The sequence below is a fragment of the Mytilus trossulus genome, chromosome 13 (genome assembly GCF_036588685.1).
Source record: "Mytilus trossulus isolate FHL-02 chromosome 13, PNRI_Mtr1.1.1.hap1, whole genome shotgun sequence".
Lineage (NCBI taxonomy): Eukaryota > Metazoa > Mollusca > Bivalvia > Mytilida > Mytilidae > Mytilus > Mytilus trossulus.
In genome coordinates, this window is record NC_086385.1 from 33921287 (window position 1) to 33947005 (window position 25719).

The window sequence follows — 25719 nt, forward strand, 5'->3', positions numbered from 1 at the left end:
AATTAATTATTCCTTTCTAATTAAAGTGGGATTCTGTCAACGTTTTGAACATTTTGTGTTGAATAACACTTAATCATGTTTTTTTTTTTAGTGTATTACCTATAACTTTGTTTCATTGACTTGTTTCAAAATGAAGTGAGATTCTGACTACGTTTTTTTTTGTGTGCGTTGAATGAATTTTATCATGTTTTGGTTTATATTATAGTGTATTGCTATATTTTATTATTTAATTGTTTCAGATCAAAGGGACCAAGCTGTTAAACACAATTATCTTTTGTGTTTTTCATTTAAAATATTTAATCTTTTACTCATACCAAGCTATAAATACATTCAGTATTTACATCAAAGCAATTAAAACAAAAATCATGATTTTCCAATTATTCAACTGGAATTTGAATTAAAATTGGGCGCGAACGTGTAGAGTGCGAACGGACCTTGGGTGCGAACGTGCGAGGTGCGAACATGTTGGGTGCGAAAGTATATTGGGCGCGAACGGACCTGATACCATTCAGCACCTGCAGTATGAGAGATGTAAAACGAAAAAATAATTGTGTCTTCTTTCGTTACTGAATGTATATATTGTATATGGTACTAATGGAAACTGTTTATCAATTTAAGGATGTAAATCCTCCTATAGATTTGAAGGTGCCGGTTTCTGATGCTGGTATCACATGGCGCAAAACTGCGTAAAGTTTAGCCGCCAAAACTGACATAAGAGAATGACAGATAATTTGTTGACTTGTAACTGAACACCTCTTTTTGTATCTTGCCTACATTGTACGTTTAAATTTCAGGTTATCAAGTAATGTTTTACATAATCTATCTTCTTCTTGCCTGGTCTGAGACGGATTTGTACCCCAAAAACTGGGAATACAAAGAAAGAGTTTGTTTATAAATATGTTAGAGTTGTGTCCCTTTGAATGTGGAAATTCGTATTTGTACATTCAGCAACAGATTTTGTTTGTAATGTTAAATCATAGATAGTCCGAATAATTATGAGTCTTGAAAGGCTATTATATATCTTTTCTATTTATTGTTTAGGTCAAGTGAGCATTTCTCATGATCACTTGGCATCCTACATGTACGTCCATATCCGTCGTTCGTAAACTTTTACAAAAATCTTCTATGAAACCACTGGGCCAAATTTAATCAAACATGTCCACAATCATCATTTGAGTATCTACATTTTTTGTAGTTTAAAAAATGTGTGGCGTGACCCTGCCAACAAACGAAGATGGCCACCATGTCTAAAAATAGAACATAGGGGTCAAATGTACATTTTGTAGATCGGACAACCCGTTGTTGGGTTGCTGCCCTTGAATTGGTAATTTTCAAGAAATTTTCAAGTTGCATGAAAAGGTCAGTTTCTATCAGATGCAGCACACATGACACTTTAATGGAAAAATAATGAAAACCATGTACAATAGTTTAAACATATTTATTTATAGTGAAATAAGAATGGATTTAAATGTCAGAAAAAAAACACTCTTAACTAAAGGTGGAGATCTATTTCAAATTAATTTATTCAATCAAATAATCAGCATGATTGATAAATATTGCTTTATATGAAAGGAACTATATATTTATTTTGACTTTGCTCTAAAGGTTGCAAACACATGGAAAACTAAATTTTGGCACAAAATGGTCTAAATATATTTTTTCTTCACTAAAAGTTTCATTCACATAAATGCATGAAAAGACCAGTTACTGTCGATGTGATGTTAAATAGATAATTTTGAGAGGACAAGATCAAGAGTTAATTTAACAAATAAAAAATATTTTTTTCAACCTTCAACCTATAAATTTTTAATAAAGATTTAAAAGAAGCTGTTCTTAATTATGAATGTAACCACCCCCTCATTATGCTCATTTGAAAAGCCAGAATATTTTTCTTACAGATTTCTTTAATATTATTAGCATCATTGATTTTCAATCAAATGTCCCTGGTCAACAACCACCTTCTTATAGCCAAATTAATATTTTATCCCTTATATATATATATTTAAAGCTGATGATGTTACAAATGTTTCAGGAGAAAATGGTTTCAGATTATGTTATGGCGAAGCCATTTATAGCTGACTTTGCATTATGCTTTTTGCTGATTGTTGAAGCCCTGACTTACATGACTTAAATTATGAATTTTGAAATGTTTGGTGGAAAGTTGTCTCATTGGCAATAATAACTACATCTCCTTATTTTATACTGTAGTGACTCTGAATTCATTATTATTTTTCGATTACATTAATTTACAAATTTTGTTGATTTCAGGTCTAAATCATTTTTTTTTTAAATATAGGATTTTGCTACAAATAAACTTTATCCAATACTTAATGGAAAAAGTAAATAAAAGTATGGGGTCACCGTTCATTTATTAAGCTCACATTTATAATCTGCCTTTGAAAGAAGCAAGCATTTTTGTTAAGGTACTTTTTTTCTATTGAGCTAATATAAAGAGAAAAAAAAGGTAAAATTGAAATAAAAAAAAGGAACTAAATTACAGAAATCGCTTTAATTTTACAATAGTTTAGTTTAGTTCAGTTCATTTGAAAACAATGATAAAAAATATAGGTCACCCCCACCATCATGGCCATGAGTTAAAAACATTTCAATTTTAATGCCAAAAAATGGCATTTTTCCACCAAAGGCAGATAATTTGAGCTTTTTCAATGATCTAAACATTTTAAAAGTAATCTTAGGCCAAAACAAATTGATTTTTTTGATTGATTTTTGTATACTTACAGTATCATAAAGTAGCAACTAATACATGTAATAGTGTAAAAAAATAAAATTTGTAATGAAAAAAACAAATGTTTTTATTTTTGCTGATTTTTTGGTACCCTTTCAGTTTAACGAGTCCTTAGCTGTCCTTAAATGTATACATGTGAACCTGTCATGGAATTTAAAGAGTTCCTCAAGAAACAAATCTGTTTATAATTTGAATTAGATTTGTCAAATCATGAAGTAAAGAATTCTTAAAAATACAATATTCAAATAGAATTGACACCCACGTACATGACGTAAATTAAGGAATACAGAGAAAATGTCTGTGTTAAAACTAGCCAGCGTTTCAAAACCACCTAAAACAAGATATTATTTGAACTTCAGTCTTGGAATTATTTTTAATTATGGAATTTGCATTAGTTCTTGTGCTTGAAATTTTAGATAAATTCCATGTTTATTTGGTATTTTAATGTGTTTTGAGTGGGTGCACTTTAAACTCCAATCATTATCTTAATTGACTAGGATTGTTAGTTTTTCTATTGAAAGTCAATGGTTTTCTCTGGGCACTCTGGCTTCTGCCACCAATATAAACTGTCTGCTTAAAAGAAGTCATAAAACAATGCTTTAAAGACCTTTTTATAATAAATTTGGACTTAGTCAGATAATTCATACAGGTAGTCATTTATTCCACATCACCTTGTGTTTATAAGGGGCATTATGTTTTTCGGGGCAGTGAGTCTGTTTTTTTGTCCATTTGTCCGGCTTCAGGTTAAGGTTTCTATAAGTTGAAGTACAATTAACTTGAAACTTAGAACACATGTTCCCAATGATATGACCTTTCTGATTTTAATACTAAATTAGAGTTTTGATGTAAATTTCACATTTCACTGCATGTCTATACATAGATGGTGTGAGTGGGGAATCTGTGTACTATGCACACACTTGTTGATTGCTAACATTCTCCTCATCCTATTCTTCTCACCTTGACCAAATAAGATACCTCTAACCATTTTCAAGATATAAGATCCTGTTTATGGAATCCTAGCTACCCCAAAATACAAGGACACTCCCCTGTGCTTTTTCTGCTCTTTCTATTGCTCTTTCTACATGGTTTCCAGGGGCAGATCCAGCAATTTGAAAAAGGAGGGGTTCCCAACCCAAGGTAAAGGGGGGGGGGGGGGGGGGGTCCAACTATATGCTCCCATTCAAATGCATTGATCGTCCAAAAAAAAGGGGGGGTTCCAACCCCTATCTAGTTTTAAAAAATGTGTCCGGTGACCCTGTTAACCAACCAAGATGGCCACCATGGCTAAAAATAGAACATAGGGGTAAAATACAGTTTTTGGCCTATAACTCAAAAACAAAAGCATTAAGAGCAAATCTGACATGGGGGTAAATTTGTTTATCAGGTCAAGATCTATCGGCCCTGAAATTTTTAGAGGAATCAGATGACTCGTTGTTGGGTTGCTGCCCCCTGAATTGGTAATTTTAAGGAAATTTTGCTGTTTTTGGTTATTATCTTGAATATTATTATAGATAGAGATAAACTGTAAACAGCAATAATGTTCAGCAAAGTAAGATTAACAAATAAGTCAACATGACTGAAATGGTCAATTGACCCCCTATGGAGTTATTGTCCGTTATAGTCAATTTTCATCATGAAGCCATCTGCTTCCTTCGTTTAATATTCACATAGACCAAGGTGAGCGACACAGGCTCTTTAGAGCCTCTAGTTAGACTAGTAGAAACCACACTAATATGTCCTTCATTCTTTAATTGTCCATTGCAACCCTTCAATCCTATAAACACTGACTGAAATATGCATACCGGTACCCTTTTTTTTTAAATTGATTTTTTTTTACTCTTTTAAAATTGCTTCGATCATCATTGTCATGTGCTGAGCTTTGCCCTTACAATTCAAAAACATAACATATATATGCATTAATTTTGTCACTTTGAAATTAAAACAAAATCAATTTACTCTTGTATAAAAATTGCTGCTATCATGTCCAACATAGCCCTAACAAGTCAGAATCACAATGTAGGTCATGACCTGTGAATTTTTATTTTATCTTATCCTGCTTAACATCTGCAAGGTAATGCATACATGCATGGTTAGAAAATCATGATAGCTATCTGCGGGAAACCCATTAACGGAATAAAAAAAAACACCATTTAATGTATCAGTGAACGAAATAAACTCATCAACAATTTTCTTATCTGGATTAAATTTATTAGTTTTTTAAAGATAATATGTTTCATCTAATTAATTTGGCCATCCTCCCTCAGCGTATTTTTTCGTCAACATTAATCTAGTTTTTCTATAAATGGCTTTTTTGTCATTACGGGTGACATTAAGAGTTTCTGAGCAGACTTGCTGGCGATGTAATTAAGGTAGAAAGTTGTAATCGTATCATGACTGAGTAGTTTCTGTAAGGTAGATCATTAATTGACATTAAGGATGAAAGGTTATGGGCTTTTTAATGACTTTTGACAAATCGGTCAGAAAGATTAAAATACAGTTATCATCATTATCATAGAATGAAGTAATTGAGAGAAAGCAAATAAAGCTGATAAAAAATGAATAATTGAGTCAGTTTTATTGTTTTATATATATGTACATGTACATTTTTCTCGTTTGAATTGTTTTACAGGTACATTGTCAATTTTGGGCCTTTTAAAGCTGACAATGGGGTATGGGCTTTGCTCATTGTTGAAGGCCATATGGTGACCTATAGTTGTTAATTGCTGTGTCATTTTGGTCTCTTGTGGACAGTTGTCTCAATTGCAATCAAACCACATCTTCTTTTATGATTTCTTTGGTGTTTTTTTCCATTATTAGCTAGCAATATTGTGCAATTTTATATTGTAAATCAGGTATGTCAGGATTCACCCTGATTCATTTTTGTGGATATCATTTTGAGCTCAACTGACCGAAAAAAGCTTCAAATTTATTCATATGATGTCTGCTCATTTGTTAATTTAATTTAAGGTACATCAACAATAAGGATGAAAGGTTATGGGCTTTTTAATGACTTTTGTCAAATCCGTCAGAAAGATTAATATACAGTTATCATCATTATCATAGAATGAATAATTGAGAGAAAGCAAATAAAGTGAAAAAAAATGTATAATTGAGTCAGTTTTATTGTTTTATATACATGTACATGTATGTCTTGTTGTGTGATTTCTTTTTCTTTTTTTTTCATTATTAGCTAGAAATATTGTGCAAAATTTATATTGTAAATCAGGGATGTCAGTATTCATTCTGATTTTTTTTTATGCCCCAGTTATGTGCATTAATGTTTTCTGGTCTGTGCATCCCTTTGTTTGTTTGTCTTTACGTCAGTTTGTCCGTCTTTCCCGTTTCAGGTTGAAGATTTTGGTTAAGGTAGTTTTTGATAAAGTTGAAGTTCCATTTATGGGCATTATGTTGTCTTCTCTGTGCGTCCGTCCGTTTGTTCATTCGTTCGTCCGTCTGTCCGGCTTCAGGTTAAAGTTTTTGGTCAAGGTAGTTTTTGATGAAGCTGAAGTCCAATCAACTTGAAACTTAGTACACTTGTTGCTTATGATATGATCTTTCTAATTTTAGGACCAAATTAGACTTTTGACCCCGATTTCAAGGTCCACTGAACATAGAAAATGAAAGTGCAAGTTTCAGGTTAAAGTTTTTGGTCAAGGTAGTTTTTGATGAAGCCGAGTTGAAGTCCTATCAATTTGAAACTTAGTACATTTGTTGCTTATGACATGATCTTTCTAATTTTAATGCCATATTAGATTATTTACCCAATTTTACGGTCCCTTGAACATGGAAAATGATAGTGCGAGAGGGGGGTCCATTTACTTTTGACACATTCTTGTTACCATTTTAAAGGTCCACTGAACATAGAAAATGATAGTGCTGATGGGTCATCTGTGTACTGGGGACACATTCTTGTTTGTGGATATCATTTTGAGCTAATTTAAACTGACCAAAATGGTCCAAATTTATTCATTTGATGACTGTTTATTCATTCATGTCTTTGTTGGTTCCCCTTTCTGCTCCTATTTCTTAACTTTTCACTATATAATCAGAGTCTTGCATGCATTTGATTTCAAAGTTTTTGCACATATTATCAGACAGTGACCTTTTTCCCTTGTTTACTAAATTTAAAAATCAATTAATTTAAAATGAGATTTGATTTTGTGATTATTTTTTTATACAAAATGATAATCTTGGATTAAGATTTTATTTTTACATACATGTATCAAGTTTATTGATACATTTTGTATAAATTCTTAGTGTTGAGTTCATTTGCTATACATGCTTGTACACATATAATTTAATTTGTAGATATATTACATGTATAAAAAAGCATTATTATTTTTTCATTGATAAATCACCTTTTGAAAGTATTACTAATTTAAGCAGGACTAAATTTTACATGCAAATATATACACCTTATATATCATGTAACATATATGGTGATTACTAATTTCTATTTATAGATTTGTTTAAATCTTACAGGTGAAAGGTCATGGACAGAGGAAACCAAACATTAAACAAGGAAATCACTATGAGGGTTGTCCAAAATTAGAATATAGGTAGCATTAGTAATTGTATTTTTACTTATCAATAATGACCTAATAAGTATTCATATTTCACCCTATTGATCTTTCTGTATGTTTGTTTACATGTGTTACTATTAAACGGATTATCCAAGTGGGGAAACCCCTTCCTTTAAAGTTCAATGTTTTGAAATATGGGTGTCTTCTTTTGTTGATAATTTAAAAGTGATATTGACAAGAAATTAACAACGTATTGTGTGTTATAGACTAGAATTAACAATTTAACTGAGGTTTGATTTTATTGTATTAATATTTAAAGATTTTTTTTAATGATTTTAATTTTTAAAGATTAGACCGTTTGGTTTAGAGGGACACTTTACGGACATAATATGAAATGTCAACATTCTAACAAGTGTCACTAGGCTATTGACCATTGCTTTATAGAAGTTGAAAGTTCACTTGAATTTTTATTTTCAGACGTAGATGGAATACAATATATCTTAAGATTACAGTGGACCTAAAGAGAAATTATCTGGTAAGACATTTTTTTTTGCAATAACTGTGATACCAAGGATTTGATACTTTGGTCATTATTCACAAGAAACCAATTTTCAAGGATTTGTGGGTATACATGTCATGCATGTAGCTTAACCATGAATTTTGCAATGAAGTACACATTGTCTTTGGCTAATGAACACAGACTTTCAGGGGCAGATCCAGCCATTTTCAAAAGTGGGGTTTCCTACCCAGGATAGGAAAGGGGGGGGGGGTATTGGGGTCTGACCATATACATGTACATGTATGATCCCATTCAAATGTATTGATCGTCAAAAAAAGGGGGGGGGGTCCCTCTGCCTCGTTGCCACTGGACTTTTGTAAATCCACAAAATCAAATATCTGAAAACTCATATGCCCCTAAAGATCTTCCATTAACAATGATATCTGTAACATGAGTATGAGAAGAACAGCTATAAATTTCATCCCATAAAGATCCATCTCAAAATTTTTCAAGTAAGTTCAAAGAAAAAAATGAGAAACAGTAATATGAAGTAAATTTTACATTTAGTTTAGACAGCAGTCCAATGAAAACAGAAGAATTGGTTCATAAATTTAACTTTAAGATTGTTTTGGAAACAACAACAGTTTAAAAGTTGTATCTTTTTGTCCATTTTATATTTAGTATTCTGACCAAGCTTGAAGCATGTAATGAGAAAAGCTATCTTCATCTTTAATGGAAAAGAAATGAAAACGGAAAAGAAATAAAAACTGGATATAAAATTGTTCGATTGCTTTGTAAGTTAACAAGGGCAATTTCATGCACTGAATTATAATACATCTTTTCTTTTCATTCCCATTTCAAAAGATATCCTAAGGTCAACATGTGGTCTTGAACAAAAGACATGTGACCATACAGGTCTTGAACAATAGACATGTGACAATACAATTACTGTCAAGGTATAAATGGCCTGCAGTCTAGACAAGATCAATGGGATAAATTAACACAGTGTGGGAAAGATCTGCTGACTAAACAAAACAACTCGGAAGAGGTTGTAAAACTCTAAAATTTCCTTGAATATTGCTAGACTAATTACTGTAAATTCAAAAGTATGAGTGTGTTTATTATTGTGATTTTGTCATTTTAGACTGAAATACGGTTTTAATTTTTGAGATTTAAAAAAAAATCCTGTTTAATTCATATAAACAATTTCAAAATGCAAGTTTGAATTATTGCGATTATCATGATCGTAATAATAAAAACCTTGAATTTTCAGTATAAATTTTAAAACACAAGTGTGGGAAAGATCTGCTGACTAAACACATCAACTCTGAAGATGTTGTAAAACTCTTAGATTTCCTTGAATTTACTAGGCTTATTAACCTTTAACCCTTTCCTCCATTGAATGTTTTATTTTGTTTACTTGATTCGCATAAGGATTTTTCAATAAAATGCTAAAAATATGCTTTTAAGTATTAATGCATTGCGAAAAACAAATATTTCATCCAATGAATTAAAGTGGGATATTCCTACGATATTCCTTTTCATATTGGAAACAAATTTTATTAAGTCTACTCAGACACTTTATAGTCAAAGCGTTTCAACTGAGGTACTACACTGGCGTCATTTCGGAGTAAAGGGGGTGGCGTCAAAAGGCATCACTATGAAGGAAAGGGTTAAGTTGTCTTTTTCTTGTGTATTCAGGACAGTGCTTTACCTGCTATACAGGGCTATATTTTATTAATAGAATAGAGAATAATAAGGTGCGAAATAAAAAGGTATAGAAGATCAAGAATAGTGGAAAATAATCAAATATAATAAAATTAAAAGAGAATATGGGTAAAATGAATAAAGAATAAAGAAATCATGTTATGAAGAATAAAGAGAATAAAGAATAAAGAGGTCTCAGTTTATTAGGTTAGTGCAGTCTAAGAATTAAAATTGCAATAATCCTTAGCCTGTTATGATAGCATGTGTTATGATTTGAACAGTTTGGCGGATCCATTTGGGGGGGGTGGGGGGTTCGGGTTGGAACCCCCATTTTGATTGGCCAATCAATGCATTTAAATGGGAACATAAAGGTCTTCTTCTTCTGAAAATACGGGAGTAGACTCCTAGGTAAGAGTGTAACACTTCCCGAAACCTCCCCTTTTGTCCTGGGTTGGGAACCCCCCTTTTTAAAATGTCCCTGTTTGAACCAAGCTAATAGCATTGACTCAGATCTTATTTGACTGTAGGATTGTTAGTTTTCCTGATGGTTCTCTCTTGGTATTTCAGCTTCTTCTGAAGAAAACTTGTTGTGATGATGCAGCCCAGTGTGCTGAAAATGGCATTAAACAACACAATCAATCAATGAATTTTAAATGGAACATCTGACAAATCATTGGTGGAGTACAAAAACTCATAAATCTCAACATGTAATTTGTTCTAAACATGAAAAAGAAAACAGGAGTCTGTGTTATTCCTTTAACTTTTGATCAGAAATTATAAATTTTCAATGGTATTTTCTAACCTGGTATATATTTGTGAAATTGTATAAAGAATTGAAATACATGTATATATATGTATTGCTTAAAAGTAGAATTTTTGAAATTATCTTATTTAAAATTTATATATATAGTCTTTGGTTTCCAAATAATACTCTTTGTACAATGTTTTATGGTTAATTTTTTTAAGCTTATAGATTTTTCAGGTGTTGCTTTCATTTGGCTTTAGTTGTTTAAGCTTTACATATTTACGGATAAGAAATTAAAACAGGATTGAATAGTTAATGATTCAATGCCATCAGAATTATCTATAAAATGTTTCACATTGGGTATCAAAGTTAGCAATTTTTGTGAGATCAAAGCTATTTTTCTAGACAAAGTTTTATGGTAATAATAGAAAAAAACCTTTACGCAGAAAATACAATTGATCTTGAGGGTTTTCTTTTGGTCTGTATAAAAGTTAATCTTGCTAATTAGACAGAAATATAAATCAAAGGCTTCTTAAGGCTTTGTAATAAATATTTTATCTCAATCTTATTCTTAAAGAGGTTGTTATAAAAAACTTAAGAAAAATTTACTAGGAATTCAGTTTGCTTGTAGGATTAAATCATGCAGGTGAATAAAAAAAAATAATTCTTTTTAGTGCAAGCTTAAGAGAGCTTTCAGTTCACAAAGATTGATTAAGCTTTTAAAAGGCTTTGTCTTAAGACAATGCATGTGCTATATGTCTTTGAATCACTGGTGATTGTCTATCCGTCTTTCCTATTAGTGTTTGAAGTTCCCTTCTCATTTTCCTTGCTCTTTGCATTGTGGGTTCAACATCAATTTTAGTTGACTCCAAGGACTGCCAGTTTCCCTGTGAATCTTGGTTCTCTCTAGGTGTTCTAGATCTTGCTTCCTATAACCAATAAATGCTTGACACCATAAGGCATAATATATATAGCCATGAGTGCTGAAATGGTGCTTAAAACACCAACAATCAATCAATCAATCCTAGTTAGTATTTTTATGGCCCCACCAACTACAATCAGGACCAAAATTATAGTTTTATTCTTAACTTCTGTCATTCTGTCATTCCGTCATTCTGTCATTCCATCATTCTGCAATGTTTTTAATGAGGCCAAAAAAAAAAATGTCTGTTTATGGTTACCTGACTGACCCTAATTTGAGAGCCAACAGTAAGTCATTTTATTTCCGTCATAAAGTGAAAAATTATTAGAACTTGTGTCAAAAGTGAAGTAAGGGTTGCCAATAAATTTAATCAATTGCCTGATACATCCCAATGTTCACAATCGTGAATATGACAGCTGTTTTAAGGAAACTCTCAACTTGTGTATTGAAATAAAAACTTGGCCTTCGAGCAAACTTATTGTCAATTCTATAACACCAAGTATCCAAATATTTTCCCCTAAATATGTGAAAGTTCATGTGTACCAGAAGTATGAAAATAAATCAATCTATTGAATAACATTTGAAATATAAACAGATATTTCAGATTAAAGCCCCACAATCAACAGTATTTACTAAGATATTTAGTCTCCACCAACAGTAATTGATGGGGGATATGACCTTTTTCGGGACTCTGGGGTCGGGTCTTTTTAAACTCAGGAGTCGGGATTGACCTTTTTGTGATCCAGAAATTTTTTTCTTCAAATTTTGGGATGTCACGATTTAAATTTATTTAAATTTGGGACCTCAGGAATTTCGGGTTTTTAAGCCCAGGATATCAGGATCATACCCCCCCCCTCCTTTTCCCCCTCCTAATTTTAACCATATGGGTTCCATTGAATACTACCATATTTGTCCTTAAAGCTGTATAACCCTTATGACCTTAAAGACCTTGTAATAAATATTAAAATTATAGATCAATCAATACCCCTCAGTGGAGGTTTTATCTGAATAGAACTTTTGTGATATCCCTAATGGACCTCATATTTTTAGAACAATCTAGTTCTGCAAATGTATAAATTATTTGTATAGAAAGCAGACATTTAGTCCATATTACCCAGAAACCCACAGGGATTTATGTGAAAGATCTAGTGTTGTATTGTATTGTATTCAGCAGGCAACAATTATTTGTTTTTAAACTAAATAAGCAAAATATATGATTATATTAGTTCTAACAGTCTAACACACATGCATATATCTTTTTCTAGCTCCACCTTTGATAGTAAAAGAATAGTAAGGGGCATTTTGATTACTCAATACTGGTCTGTGTATTTGTCCCTTGGTCACTTGTGGCTGTATTTTATATTTGTTTTTTGCTACTGAGGTAATTGTTTTGTACTTTAATTACACTGTTTGTTTTCTATTGTTTGATTTTTTTTTTTTTACATTTGTCATTCCTGGCCCTTTATAGCTTTGTATGTAGTGTGAACTTTGTTCATTGTTGAAGGCTGTACAGTGACCTAAATATAGTTTTTCATTTTTTATCTAAATGTCCTCATTGATTTTAATATTTTGATGGGTTGCTGTCATTGATGTAAATCATAGATTTAATTTTTATTAGCTCACCTGGCCCGAAGGGCCAAGTGAGCTTTTCTCATCACTTGGCGTCCGGCGTCCGGCGTCCGTCGTCGTCTGTCGTCGTTAACTTTTACAAAAATCTTCTCCTCTGAAACTACTGGGCCAAATCAAACCAAACTTGGCCACAATCATCATTGGGGTATCTAGTTTAAAAAATGTGTGGCGTGGCCCCGGTCAACCAACCAAGATGGCCGCCACGGCTAAAAATAGAACATAGGGGTAAAATGCAGTTTTTGGCTTATAACTCAAAAACCAAAGCATTTAGAGCAAATCTGACATGGGGTAAAAATGTTTATCAGGTCAAGATCTATCTGCCCTGAAATTTTCAGATGAATCGGTCAATCGGTTGTTGGGTTGCTGCCCCTGAATTGGTAATTTTGAAGAAATTTTGCTGTTTTTGGTTATTATCTTGAATATTATTATAGTTAGAGATAAACTGTAAACAGCAATAATGTTCAGCAAAGTAAGATCTACAAATAAGTCAACATGACCAAAATGGTCAGTTGACCCGTTTAGGAGTTATTGCCCTTTATAGTCAATTTTTAACCATTTTTCGTTAATTAAAGTAATCTTTTACAAAAATCTTCTCCTCTGAAACTACTTGGCCAAATTAATCCAAACTTGGCCACAATCATCTTTGGGGTATCTAGTTTAAAAAATGTGTGGAGTGACCTGGTCAACCAACCAAGATGGCCGCCACCGCTAAAAATAGAACATAGGGGTAAAATGCAGTTTTTGGCTTATAACTCAAAAACCAAAGCATTTTGAGGAAATCTGACATGGGATAAAAATGTTTATCAGGTCAAGAACTATCTGCCCTGAAATTTTCAGATGAATCGGTCAATCGGTTGTTGGGTTGCTGCCCCTGAATTGGTAATTTTGAGGAAATTTTGCTGTTTTTGGTTATTATCTTGAATATTATTATAGATAGAGATAAATTGTAAACAGCAATAATGTTCAGCAAAGTAAGATCTACAAATAAGTCAAACATGACCAAAATGGTCAGTTGACCCCTTTAGGAGTTATTGCCCTTTATAGTCAATCTTTAACCATTTTTCGTAAATCTAAGTAATCTTTTACAAAATCTCCACTGAAACTACTAGGCCACAATCATCTTTGGGGTATCTAGTTTGAAAAATGTGTCCGATGACCTGGCCATTCAACCAAGATGGCCGCCACGGCTAAAAATAGAACATAGGGGTAAAATGCAGTTTTTTGCTTATAACTATAAAACCAAAGCATCTAGAGCAAATCTGACAAGAAGTTAAATTTTTAATCAAGTCAATATCTATCTGCCCTGAATTTTTCAGATGAATTGGACAACTGGTTGTTGGGTTGCTGCCCTCTAATTGGTAATTTTTAAAGAAATTTTGCCGTTTTTGGTTATCTTGAATACTATTATAGATAGCGATAAACTGTAAACAGCAATAATGTTCAGCAAAGTAAGATCTACAAATAAGTCAACATGACCTAAATGGTCAATTGACCCCTTAAGGAGTTATTGCCCTTTATAGTCAATTTTTAACAATTTTCATTAATTTGGTAAATTTATGTAAATTTTTACCAAATATAGTTCTCTGTTACTAATGGGCAAAGTTCATGATAGATATAATTGTAAGAAGCAAAATCGTTCAGTAAAGTAAGAACTTCAAACACATCACCATCACCAAAATACAATTTTGTCATGAATCCATTTGTGTCCTTTGTTTAATATGCACATAGACCAAGGTGAGCGACACAGGCTCTTTAGAGCCTCTAGTTTGAATAACTTTCCAATAGTTTAAGATGAATTGAAACTAATTGTGAATTGATGCTAATTAGCCTTGGCAGGTGGTCTTTTAATCTTTATATTTAGAAGTATGGATAGGGTTAACAGAAAAGAGAATAAATTGGAATAAAAAATTAGGCCAAAACAGTAAAGAATTAAAAAAAAAAAGAGAATTATGGGCAAAATGTGTAAAGAGTCATGAGAAAAATGACCAACACATTTATAGAAATCAGAAAAGAGAATAAATTGGAATAAAAAAATAGGCCATACAGTAAAGAATTAAAAAAAAAAGAGAATTATGGGCAAAATGTGTAAAGACTTGAGAAAAATGACCAACACATTTATAGAAATCAGTAATGAAGAACCCGCGCCTATACCCAGACCCTGGTGGAAGACTAACGTAAGGGTACCCAAATTGCACCGAGTACCCACATTGCACCTATTTAGAAAAAAATAGCAACAAAAATCTTACAAGATTCCCTAGAGACTAAACAATTTGTATTTTTATGATTTGATACTATGCACGTCTCCCAACATAGGTAAACATATTCAGATTTACACAAAACGTTCACAGTATTTATCAACAGATGGACTGTTTACTGAAAAAACAAAATGTACGAAAACGTCACTATGCGACGTCATCAAAACGTCATCTTTTTAAAATTAGCAAATACAATATATTACAACTATCCATTTCGTAAAATATGAAGAGAAATCATGGACAAATATCCAATTGTTCAAAATATTTGAAGAAATTAAACAAAACCCCAGTTATTAGACTTTTGACGATGTGAATCTAAGCATGGATGCAATTTGGGTACTCCTCATTACAGAATCATGGAGAGTTTGGAGGTTGATTCAAACCCATTTTTCAATGACTCAATATGGATTAAAATCTAAATTGTTGTACCTATACAATCAAGAAGGATAGGGCTACAAAATAAACACAGTATGGACATTTTTTTCTTGATCATAAAAAAACGTAGGTGAAAAAACTGTCAAAATGGGTGCAATTTGGGTACCGTCACGTTATATATAATTGAACCTCAAGATGTCTTCACTTGTTGTAATGTGTTGCTTGGTAGCTGTCTCATTGACGTAAACCATTGTCTCTTATCATTCCTTTTTTTTTAGAAAATAAATTTATATAGGAAAAAAAATTATCTGAAAAATTTTCTTCTTTTTAAGATGAATTGAAACTAATTGAGAATTGATGCTAATTAGAGTTTGCAGGTGTCCCTTTGATCTTTACCTGTAGTTTTATAAGGTTCACCTGGCACTCACCTGATAACATTGATTGTATAAGTCTAGCCATGGGTGGTAGCACAGATAACAATTGATCTCCAATTTTTCAGGATTATTTTTTTGTCAATAAAATGCAATAATTAGGCCATCTGTCATAAGATTGCTAGTTATATAAAAATAAATCTAGAATTTGTGAGTGTATTGTGGTTAGACTTGCATGCAATAGTGTTGTTAGATTATTATTATTTTTTTACATAGTTTAACAATGTTTATGTGATAACTATAGCATGTATAGAGTACAATAGTTCTCTGGAAATTACGAAAGAATTATAGGAGGCCTGAGACTAAAATAATTTGAAAGGAGTTTTTTTTCAGTAAGAGGGAATGAGTTATCTGCAAGCCTAAATTAATGCATTATGACAATTATAAAAAAGATTTTAAGGATGGACTTCTTTTAGATTAGTAGGGAATTTTAAATGTTAGATTATGCCAGGGCTTTATTTAATGCATTGTGACCACACAATATGCCTAAAACCTTCTATGGAAAGCATAAGTGAAAATGTTGAAATGTCAAGAGTTTAAGGAGTTTGGTGGAGTAACTTTTACCTCTCTAGAGTTATTTCCCCTTTACAAATAAAAGAAATTTTAAAATTATCCTTTCTGTTCCCCTACTTAAGTTTTCCTCAAATAAATGAAATGACTCTCTTATACAGAATGCTTTTTACCACAAAATCCTAACAAGTATTAATTTGGGTAGTATAATCACTTTTACAGTTCTTGAGGTATGTCCCTTAATAACAATTATATATATGCAAATTGAGGCTGGGGGGGTGGTATATTATCAGTGTCCCGTGGACACATTCCCCATTTATTTCCAAATTTGTGTCAAGTAAAAAATGCACTGGAGTTATATTTTCAGGAATTTTGTGGTCAAAACAGCAAAAAAGAAACCAATTCTTTCTATATGATGTCACTAGACAGGATCACCTTTTTGTGACTTCATAAAAGGTCCAGAACTTAAATCTCTTAATCTTTCTTATTCAAAGAAGGTTTTATATGTTTTATATAAACAACAGAAAATGCCAATGGGAGTACAACAAATTTTACTGAATTTTAGTAGTGTATGCCAAAACTGTATGAAAATGGGTATTCTTAACTTGAAAACCAGATTTCTTTTGGATGTTCAACATAAGACTCTTTAGGATACAAAGTTAACTCATTTTGGATAATTTGTCTACTGAAGCCAAATATTTACAAAATTATAATAAATTATAATCCTGGTACCTTTGATAACTATTAACACCACTGGGTCGATGCCACTGCTGGTGGACGTTTTGTCCCCGAGGGTATCACCACCCCAGTAGTCAACACTTCGGTGTTGACATGAATATCAATAATGTGGTCATTTTTATAAATTTCCTGTTTACAAAACTTTGAATTTTTCGAAAAACTTAGGATTTTCTTATCCCAGGCATAGATTACCTTAGCCGTATTTGGCACAACTTTTTGGAATTTTGGATCCTAAATGCTCTTCAACTTTGTACTTGTTTGGTTTTATAAATATTTTGGTTTGAGCGTCACTGATGAATCTTATGCAGACGAAACGCGCGTCTGGCGTACTAAATTATAATCCCGGTACCTTTGATAACTATTACAAATAATAAAAAAAAAAAAAAAAAATATTAATCTGAAATATTGTATAGAAAACAAAACAATTAGGGCACTTTTTTCTGATCAATGTTCTCCCCAAAGCGATTTTCAAAAGTTGGCAGGTATGAATATGCCTGCAAGCAACAGCATCAACTCGCACTGAATAACAGTTTGATATTTAATGAAAACACATAAAATTGGTGACAAAAGTGTTGAAAGTGTAAAAAAATCAAGAAGAATGGGAGCTAGAACAAATATAATAACATGATTTTAAATATTCATGTAAGAAAATCATGTCAATTTCAAATTAATTAAATTATTTGTGGCAGGGTGATTCTCAATTCCATATATTCATTATTCTCTCTATTTATCAAGTATTAATATATCTGAGCGAAATCACTTTTTTATTGAAAAATATGAGAATTATAGTTCATGAATAAAATATTAATCTGAAATATTGTATAGAAAACAAAACAATTAGGGCACAACTACTAGACACGGCTGTAGTATTTACGAGTTAATTAGAAAATCAACACGATTGACACTGTAACACATTCTACATAATTGATGATTTTTTTCTCTTTTAGTCTTGTATTGGTTTTATGTCGGGAACCATGACAGGACGGTATTATGGGTAAAAATATCAATACGCTGTGAAGCCCTGGCATAAAAGCCGAAATTCCCTTGAGCTTTCTTAGCCAGTTCTTCTATCTATTTAGTATTCATCTACTATACCTAGTCTTAGGAGAAAATCAATATGGAACCAAAGTCGTTTGTAATGATTGTTTTGATTGGGTAACAGAGTTCTGCTGTGTGTTAGAGATTGGATTCCTATTGATTTTTTTTTCTGAAGATTCCTGCAGCTTAATTCCTTATATGGAAATCAATATGGCCGTCTCCATAAACTCCATTGATGGAGTGGAATATAGATTTTCTTTGATTATTTATCGGACATTCTGATACAGGAGGTTTTAAGTTTTTTTAAAGATGTCTGCTGCGGAATTCTGAAATTTTCTATGAATGCTGGCAGCCTTTCGGAATTGAAAGGAGCAGATAAATCTAGGATTGTTTTATCCATATTTTTTCAAAGGAGACAAAGTCGTTTTATGGAGTCATTTGTTACATTCTAATTACTACGTATTCTCGTTTCAAGAAAGAAGTCATTTTTGTTGTTGCTTGAAGCAACAAATGGAATTGTTTGAATCTCATATTTGACAGTTGGTTATTAAAATTTGTAAAAAAAAATATTAGTAGTAAAATATAATTAATAGAAATTGTTATCATATTTTTATTAATTGAAAATTGGACATTTGTGATTTGAATTGGAATTTATTGGTATAGATTTTGAAATTAATGACATTGTGAAATCGCTGAATTGTGAAAAATTACTATAACCAGGCTATTTATAATTGGATTATAAATTTTCTTCCTAAGGATTCATCATTTTCCAATTAGTTTGAAACATAAAACTTTAATTTATTTGTGTCCCATCTGCAGCTGTTAAAATGGCGTTGGGTAAGTTTATTTAAAGTCAGACCAATTTTTTTCTCTGTTTTTGTTCTTTGTGTATTTATTGTTTTGATCGATGTTACAAAAGAAAGAAAAAGGAATTGCTTTTGATTAAACTTTTCTTTATTTAGAAAAAAATGTTTGTATTAAAAGGAATAGGGTATCATAATATGATCATGATGATAATAAAAGTTTTTTTTAAATATTGAACAGAAATTTAAAAAAAAATGACCCAATATTTTGTTAATTTAAATGACACATACCTATAGTTTATAGATATTTGTTTCACTATTCTGAAATGCTCAAACCAAAACTTTGAAAGCCAAAAATGCATAAAAAGACAAATTTACATTGGCATTGTAAGATAGAGCTATAATATTATCTAAAGGGTTGACCTTAAAAAGAACTGCCAAATTCATTTAAAGTCAACTATACCTGAGTGATTAGAAACCTTATAGTACCTGAATTTCAAGCTTTAAATTTATTACAATTTCTTGAACAGAAGACAGGACAAGCACTTTGTTCATTTTAAATTTACGTTTCATCTGACATTCACACATTTAGCTAGGGCATATATATTTAGGGGTACATTAATGATATTTATGTCTCTCCTTTGAATGAAAAGAAACAGTCTGTTGTTTAAACAGTGGGTGGGTTTGGATATACGCCTGAGGCAGCCTATGATAGGTACCTATGGGTAAGAATAGGCCGCCTCAGGCATATATCCAAACACACCCAATATGATTTATTATTAGATTGTTGTTGGTTAATGCCACTTACAGCACTTTTAGAACTACCCCTGTAAAATGTTCCATGGTTGACCATGGTCAAAATCATAGATAACCATGGTTAACCATGCTTTTGACCATGGTTGATGTTTTGAAAGCATGGTTAGTATAATGACCATAGTTGAGCATGGTTGACCATAGTCAAAGGCATGGATAACCATTGTCAACCAGGGTCAACCATGGTCACATTTCGCAGGGGTAAAGTTGCAACCATTTTCTATTGGTGAAAGAAGCCATTAAGAGAACCACCACCATTTAGCAGGAAAACTTCCAATCCTACTCAATAAAAATTTTAGTTGAACCCCAATGTATCAGGTTCAATCTCATAATGTCATCATGTCATCAGTGTTGACAGACTCCTGTATATCAATTTAACCATACATTTACATACCAGTAGACCACTGACTTAGCCATTGAGGCCCCTCATACAGAATGACAATTGTGTCTCAGCTTCATAATCCTTATCCTGAATTTACATTAAATATTTGCCACTGAAAGTTACAGGCTAACATTAATTATACCAGCTTAATCTCAAAATATGAACCTAAATTGTAGTCTAGCATAATCTTATCTTTTGGCGTACTCAGGCCTTAATTCTGTAGGATATCCCCTGAAGGTCACCAGGTCACTGCTGAACTCATTTAGATGGTAAAAGGCAACTAGTTTTTTTTTTAATAACTTTGACTAAAAATAACTGATCATACCGTTGTAAAAAAACTCATATTTAATATGCTTCCTCAACAAATGTACTTATATGCAATGTGATGTAAATTAATGTGTTTTTCTGTATACCTTTGCTTAGGTGATACCAGAATAAAATGATATATATAACTACCCATGAGAGTCTAACACGGTCGGAACCTGTATGCTCTGGAAATTTACAAGGTCACATGTCCTTACGAATTAGGCGCATATGTTGAACATTCACAAAAAAAAACAATGTTAATTTGCAGTTTTTTTTTTTTAAATATATCATCTTTGAGGCTCACATAGGCTTAGTACATTTGGCATTAATGTATACATTACCATTACTTTGTAGGCACATGAATTAATTGTAACTTATTGTGCATGTTCATGATGATGTGAACTTTTGATTGATAATATATGTCAGATAAGTCGGTTTATACCAAGATTCATCTGACATGTACATGTGATAGTTTGAGGGATATTAGAGACAGATTTAAAGAGGGAGCCAGGGCGCCTTCCTTTTTGGGGAAAAATTTGGCTGATTATTTAGGGAATCACTGGAGTGCCAGGGACTCCTTTGAACTGAAGTCAGTGCCCCCCCCCCCCCATTTTAAATGAAAATTTCTGGATCCACCACTGGTAACAGTCAGTGGCAATCTAAACAGCAAGAACAATAATGGTACCAGTATATCTCTTACTGTACCTTATATTCCAATCAATTAATCAATTGACTAATTAGATTGTATATTCACTGTTTTCATCATTTGGTACCAGTATAATCAAACAGAATATGTAAGCTTAATCTTATATAGTTCGATCTCCATTTTGTTCCCTGAAGGGACAAGTTCAATTAGTTTTATTTGCAGTTTCCTTGTCTTTGAAAAATTAATGGCGTTTGATAAGGAAAATATCTATTTCTGTCCTTTAGTACTATCCTCATAATGCTTCATTGGTCATGTTGGTTGATTTATGGTTTGCATGTAACCTCTTGGCATGAATAATTAATGAAACAGAAACTGTTGGAGAAAGATCTAGGCATTTACAACATTTATTTTTAAATTGAAAAAAGATCAAGAGTAAATTCTCTGCCTATTCAGGGTATTTATAAGCAGTCTGCACCAAAAACTTTTTCAACAACTAGTCCAAAGACTAATATTCTGACATTTTTCTTATTTGGGCAAACAAATTTTTGCAAAACTTACTAGTCTAAATGAAATTTTACTAGTCTGGGGCATCGGACTTAGTGGCTAACCGTGCAGTTTATATATTAAAGTACTCTAGCACCAAGATATTGCTTCTCTTCTAGGGGCATAAATTTAGCAGTCCATCAAATCTTCCTTAAGTTAGATTTAGGTATCCATGCAGGTACGGTGATATTATTATTACACGGGGTCACCACCCTGCGGAGTCACTCTGTGTCGGAGTCTTATAATTATGAGCTACATGTAGCTTACTGTATTGTATTATGGAAGGGGGAGATGTCCTTGGGTTTGAACCCCTCTTTTTTTTTTTGCTTTTGAATGGGGACATATAGTGGGGCTGTCCTTGTATCCTGGGTTGCAATCACCTTTTATGGGCTTTGTTCATTGTTGGATGTGGTAATTTTTGTGTCATTTTTGTCTTTTGTGGATAGTTGTCTCATTGGCAATCATACCACATCTTCTTTTTTATATTTTAAAATTTTCTGGACCCCCTCCCCTCTGAGCTTAAAAAGCATGCTACAAATTTGGCTCAGTTTAATTGTCAACTAGTACATAAAAAGGTTCATACTTGTTTAACAATAGGGTGTTTTTCCATAGAATATAATTTGACAAGAAAATTTAAAGCAGTATGAATGAATGAATAAATCTTTATTGCATTAGCAACACCATTGCTTTAGCATAATACATAGTAATTACAGAGCTACTTAATGATATAAACAAAATTTACTTCACAATTTTGGCAATAATTAAAACATCTAGACAAATTCTAAATTGACTTGAATTAAATTTTAAATGTACGTTTTGTTATGCGCTTACTTTAAATCTACATTGGCTAGAGGGATAGGGGGAGGGTTGAGATCTCATAAACATGTTTAACCCTGCCTCATTTTTGTGCCTGTCCCAAGTCAGGAGCCTCTGGTCTTTGTTAGTCTTATATTATTTTAATTTTAATTTCTTATGTACAATTTGGAAATTAGTATGGCGTTCATTATCACTAAACTAGTATATATTTAGGGGCCAGATGAAGGACGCCTCTGGGTGCAGGAATTTCTTGTTACATTGAAGACCTGTTGGTGACCTTCTGCTGTTGTTTTTTCTATGGTCGGGTTGTTGTCTCTTTGATACATTCCCCATTTCCATTCTCAATTTTATTTACAGTATATTTTTATATTCTGTTTTTCATCATGCTGTCTTTGTTGGATTGCTGTCTTCCATCACATAAGATTCATATCTCTCTTTATGTTATATTTCAATCCAAAATAAACCTAGCTAATGGACATTAAAATCCATCTACTCTATCCATCCTTTGTTTAGCAAAAGAAATTATTTCACCTAACACTTATCAAATCAGGCTTAATATTTAATCAGAGCTAAACAAAAACGTTTCTGTCATTTTATTTTTATCAATCTATTTGTACGGCTTTATTTTACTGTGCTATAATCAATAAGTATTGAACTGATACAAGAATATCCCCACGTCTCGGTTCTTCCCATCGACATTAATAACATACTCTAAGTCAAGGGTTGGAACGTGTTTTCAAAAGGCATGATTATTAATATCGTAGACGATTATCACCTGACATGAACTCTCCATTTGCTAAAGTAGAAAGGATTTGTCGTAATTTTTGAACCGTGAAGAGTCGCCTGGAATTAAATGGAGATTTTGCATTGAAATTCGACGATCGATAATGTTGACAAGTAGATTAAAATGTGTAAACCTCATAGTATCATGCTCAAATGTTTGGTCGTATTAAATGATTTTCAGTTGAAAGGTTTTTTTCTGATATTATTGGAAAAAGGTAATGAACTGTGAAAATAGACTCTGGTATATAGAAAATACTCGTTACATATTTATTCTAGTGCATTTGCTGAAAATTATCTTTAAGCTATAGCAGTATAGAAAATACTCGTTACATATTTATTCTAGTGCATTTGCTGAAAATTATCTTTAAGCTATAGCAGTATAGAAAATACTCGTTACATATTTATTCTAGTGCATTTGCTGAAAATTATCTTTAAGCTATAGCAGTATAGAAAATACTCGTTACATATTTATTCTAGTGCATTTGCTGAAAATTATCTTTAAGCTATAGCAGTATAGAAAATACTCGTTACATATTTATTCTAGTGCATTTGCTGAAAATTATCTTTAAGCTATAGCAGTATAGAAAATACTCGTTATATATTTATTCTAGTGCATTTGCTGAAAATTATCTTTAAGCTATAGCAGTATAGAAAATACTAGTTGAGGTTTAATTTCTAGTGCATTTGCTGAAAGGTATCTTTAATTGTCTTTTAGATATAGCAGTTTTTTTGTTTTTTTGTGTTTTGTATTCTCATTTGCTTAAAAGTGTCCTTTAGCTATTTTCCTTTTTTGTTATTCTCTTTTGCAATTTATTATGGGACAATAATTATGATAAATGGGTAAAGTTGGCTGTCAAGAAATCTATAAATATTTAAATGGATGCCTGAAGTCAAATTTTACTATTTTTTCCAATTTATTGTTTTAATTTTTAATTATTTATATTAGTATGGATGAAATGAGATTGCAATCCAATGTCACAAAGAATAAAAACAAAACATTTAAAAGAAGTCTTAAATTTCTTATAAACAATAACAGTACTCAATTATATTTTTTATATTTATGAGTTTTTCAGCCAAAGTGATTTCATATTAGCTGCCTCAAATGGGATAAAATGTGGGAAGTCATAGATTTGGTCTCAGACTATTGCAAACCAGGCTTGAACTTTGAAATAATCTGCTTTTGGTCCATCTATACATCATTTAGGAGGAAGAGAAAAGACTGGCTGGCATGAAGTAAAAAAACTTGTCTGTGGTAGGGAGTATGCATTTCTTCCAGGGGACTCTGCACCTTTTGAACTAGTACATTAAAACAAGACTGAATGTGTCAGTCTTATATAGTCCATATAAAGATTCATACTCGAATCACTTTAACAATTGTTTTTGGTCCGAACTTGCATGTACTGTTTGCCACTGGACAAGAACATAAACCCATTTATCCAGAGTTCAATACTAAAATAGTAGTCTCAAGCTTTTATCCTAAAGACTTTTTAAATTGACATGACAGACACCAACCACCTGGATTATATACATTAGTTGTTGTGCTTTTGTTTTGTTGTTTTGAGGGGGTGGAGTGATAGAGGTAGGGAGGAAGGGTGAGAATTAAATTAAATTCTGCTCTTAGGTAGTGACAAGTATTGGTGTTAGATTTTAAGAGAAGATTCATGAGAAATAATCAAAAGATAATAAATGATCTAAAAATGTCCATAAATCATAATATAATTATCGGACTTCATTTGAATTGTAGTTAATTTTAATGTAAATTTTGAGGGATGAAAGATACCAAAGGGACAGTCAAACTCATAAATCTAAAACAAACTGACAATGCCATGGCTAAAAATGAAAAAGACAAACAGACAAACAATAGTACACATGACACAACATAGAAAACTAAAGAATAAACAACATGAACCCCACCAAAAACTAGAAGTGATCTCAGGTGCTCCGGTTACGGGTAAGCAGATTCTGCTCCACATGTGGCACCCGTAATTTAAAGGTTTTCAATGCTGAGATTCTTAAATAACAAATATTTAAAGAAATAACAGCTTCTTCAATAGATGAAAATAAAAAAAGTCTGAGTACTCAATGTTTTATGATAGCCATAAACAAACATTTTAGTAAAAACATAATTCACATTTGGGAAAAAGATATATCATATAACTCCTAACTTTATTTATGAGAAAGTGAATTATTATTATGTTAAAATACATAACTTTGAAGTATGTACTTTTATGTTCAATTTGTACTTTTAGAAACTATTTCCCTAGGTAGACACAACATCATACATTTTGCTTCCATAATTGATTGACAGCATCTATAATTGATTGACAGGTATAGAAAATCTAGCCATCAAGACAATATAATCAAACACATCAGAATCTTTTTAAAGAGGAGGTAGCTCTATTTGCACATTCCATGCAAAATTATGATAGAATTTTTAACTGTTAAAGTTTTTGGTCAAGGTGAGTTTTGATGAAATTCATAAATATTATGAAACCTTGAAAATAGCAAA

At 31.9% G+C, this 25719-nt stretch overlaps 1 protein-coding gene across 2 annotated transcripts in view; it reads left to right on the forward strand.

The window, feature by feature from the left end:
- Nucleotides 1-7227: 7227 nt before the first annotated feature.
- The window catches only part of LOC134693947 (mitogen-activated protein kinase kinase kinase 13-like), a 68009-nt gene continuing 49517 nt past the window's right edge, over nt 7228-25719 (forward strand). The window contains exons 1-2 of one of the 2 annotated variants that reach the window (XM_063554912.1): nt 7228-7305; nt 7747-7804. The gene's annotated coding sequence lies outside the window, so the exon portion shown is untranslated. Of the gene's footprint in view, nt 7306-7427; nt 7560-7746; nt 7805-25719 lie in introns of those variants that run through there. The other variant, XM_063554913.1, reaches the window with a different exon arrangement.